Genomic DNA, 3,604 nt, shown 5'->3' with positions numbered 1-3,604 from the left:
TTTGTCTTTTTGAGACAGGGTCTCGCTCTGCAGTTCAGGCTGGCCTTGAGCTCACTTTGTAACTCAGGCTGGTCTCAAACTCGCAACGATCCTCCTGCCTCAGCCTCCTGAGTACTGGGATTCCAGGCGTATGCCACCACACTGGGCTAACCTTATATTTATAAAAGGAAGAAATCCAGTTCCCTGGGTTTTTGGACAGCAGTACAACCCCTGAGCCTCTCGTCATGGTTTAAATATAAAATGTCCCCGAGAAGTGTCATGTGTTCAAAGGTGGGGCTTTGGGAAGGTGATAGGATTGTGGGGTGCTTACGCATAGGTGGCGTCCTCCACTAGTGAGTTCATTCCTGAGTGCACTGTCAAGAAACAGATGGAGCCTACTTAGACAGAGGTGTCACTGAGGGCCTGACCTGGAAAGCTGCATTCTTATCTCCAATTCCTGCCTTCTCTCTGCTTTCTGGCCGCTGTGGGTTGAGCAGTTTTCCTCTGCCATGCCTTCTGCCATGATATTTCTGCTTTGGGGCCAGCCAGCCATGGGCTGAAACCTCTGAATCTGTAAGCCAAACTATACCTCTTCTATTTGTGTAAGTCAGGTATTCTGTCCCAGCAACAGGAAAATGACTAATAATATAAAAGATCTTCCTGTAATCCCAGCACTGGGAAGCTGAGGCAGGAGGATTGCTACAAGGTTGAGGCCAACCTGGGCTAGATAGTGAGTTCAGTGGCAGCCTGAACTATATACAGTGAGACCCTGTCTCAAAAAAACCAAAATAATTTTTTAAAATTTTTAAAAAGATCTTTGCCTTACCTCCTTCAAAAACCTACATGTCCTATACATGTACCCACTATAGACCAGGATCTTGTGCTTTTTTAGAAACATGGATGAACATTAGAAAGGATAATCTGGAATTGTGGAGGCCACTGTGAAAACCCTTCAGTTTAAAACAGTTCAATTTAGAATATCCTGAAACTCTCAGAAACAATGTACCATGCAATGCAGGACTTTCCAAAAGACAAAATAACTTTTCCAAAGAAATCTTCATACACATGAATGAAATATTAAAGGCTAAAAGTTGGACTGCTAGCTTCTAACTCCTTGGCTCCTTTGTACCCTCTGCTACCTGATTACTCTGAATCCACTACCACTTTTGATTACTCTCCCTTCCCACCTAGGCTTTCCCTAAAAATGATTCATGCAAATGAACTTCAAATGTTGTAGTGCCTGTCACAGCTGAATTTAAACCCAGTGGTACCACAGCATCTTACAGAATGTTTTGAAAGGACATTAGACCAAAAAAGAAAGTATCAAGCAAAAAAATTAATGGCCTTAAAATCACAACAGTTGCAGGGACCTCAGCCTAGCTAAGAAATGCAGGGCCAAGAGATATAGCTCGATAGAGGCTACTTAGTGCTCCAAGGCTGTGGTTTTGATCCCAGCACTAAAGGGAAAAGGAAAAGTGGGCAGGGACTCGAGAGAGAGGGAGACTTACTTCTGATTTTACCCTCATTGATAGAGACACCTAATATTACATGTAAAAGAAGGTGCATAGGAAAAATGTATTCCTTGCTGACTATGAAGTAATTGATAATTCTCAGGGTTGGGGACTCTGCAGAATTTCTTGGTGAACTACTTCCTATAATTCCTTTAAATCAGTAAGTACAAACCAAACTTAAAATCAGGGAAGAAATTTGTATTGTGTTGGTGAATACCAGAGAAACTCTTTCTAATTTAAAATCCACTATGATATAACAACTTCTGCAGAATAAGAAAAATATCTTTCTGGTGGGAGTTCCAGGCAAGTTCAAAGTGTTCCTTTATTGGAAGCGATAACTCTTACCATTGACCCTTCTTCCAAATATCATACAGCCTATTATGTGATTCTGCCTTTGTAAATCTACTAGGCAGAAATCTGCTGTCTATCCCTGGAGATCAAATAAATTTCTTCAGGAGAAATAACTTGAGATAGATTTCAGATCCATCAGACACAAAAATATTCTGTGTTCTCCAGGGCCAAAGAGATTGCCGTGAATTCCTGAGAACTTACAGGCACCTTCTTCCACATGTATAAGAAAAATGAAAAGCATTAAACTGCTTAAAATTCAGATTGACCCTTCCAAACTGTTTCCTAAATTATTTCAGTGTCAGCTAAAACCTGAAGCAATATGAGGAATCGTTCTAATACTAGAAGACCAAATAGATCAAGAACTAATTATCCCTGCATCAGTCCCCATAACACTATCTTAACTATCAAAAAAAAAAAAAAAAAAAGGATGGAGACGGAGGTTTGCATTGGACTTCAGAGCTGTAAATAAAGATTCCAAGCATACCAAATTCAAACACTGCTACAAGGGTATCATTTGAGTCTGAGTGGTCACAATAGTGCACTGGACTTCTACCTTGCTTAGGGCAATAGGGACAATAGGGTCATTATTTGTTTTCTTTTACTTGAAAAGAATCAACAGTATATTTAAAGAGTGATGCTTGAGGGAAACATAATTTTTGAAGGTTGTACATCAAAATTTTAAAACCCTACAACTTCCGTACAATTTCTATCTTGATTTATTATGTAGATGATTTGTTCCTGTGTTCTTTATCTATAAAAGACTAAAAAATCAAACTGTTGGGGCTGGGGATTTAGCTCAGCGGCAAAAGCACCTGCCTGGCAAGCGCAAGGTTGTGAGTTCGGTTCCCGGTACCGGAGAAAAACCAAAAAAAAAATAAATAAATAAATTAATTAAATAAAAAATAAAAATAAAAAATAAAAAATCAAACTGTTATACCTGCCCCAACTGGTTTACAAGGACCACAAGGCCTTTAAGATAATCTTCAATGTTCATAAGAGGTAGTGCATTATCTAGATTGTGAATTATCTGAGAAAGGAATCTGTCTTCAGAAAAATTACATGCCATCCAAAATTATCCTAGATGTATGACTAAGAGACAACTCCGAAGATTTCTTGAATTTTCAGAATATTGTAGGTTCTGCATCTCCAGTTTTTATTTATTGGCCTCTCCACTCTGAGCTAACTAAAAGTAGAACACAAGAACCTCTTTCTTAGCCAGGTGTGGTGGCACATGCCTGTAATCCCAGCCCTTAGGAGGCTGAGGCAGGAGGATCATTCAGAGTTTGAAGTCAGCCTGAGCTATAGAGAGAGTTCAAGGCTGGCTTGAACTACAAAGCAAGATCCTGTCTCAAAACAAACAAACAAACAAACAAACCTCTTTTTTGGGAAACAGAACATGAGGTAGCCCTTACTTGACTCAAATGAACTTAAAAAATCTATCCACATTAGGAGACCCCAACTCCTTTATATTGTACAATCCAGTTTTAGGCATTCTCACTCAAGGATATAGACATGTAACTTATTATAGCCTGCAATTGCAATAGCTATGGCATATGCAAATTGTTTAAAAGCAGTAACAGTGGCCACCAAAATTATAGAATCCTCCTTGGAACTTGTTTGGGGAAATGATTTAGGTCTTCAGGCTCTTGCTACTGTAGAAGACATACAAAAGACTGAATATACCCAATATTTTTCAGGTGGCAGACTAATATCTAAGAATCTGCTTCTACCTCCCTCAAGACTATATATTTCTCTCCAAATCT

This window comes from Chinchilla lanigera, unplaced genomic scaffold (assembly GCF_000276665.1).
Source record: "Chinchilla lanigera isolate Chin_1 unplaced genomic scaffold, ChiLan1.0 scaffold00036, whole genome shotgun sequence".
NCBI lineage: Eukaryota > Metazoa > Chordata > Mammalia > Rodentia > Chinchillidae > Chinchilla > Chinchilla lanigera.
The sequence above is the reverse complement of the archived record's forward strand: the minus strand, read 5'-3'. Positions refer to the sequence as shown.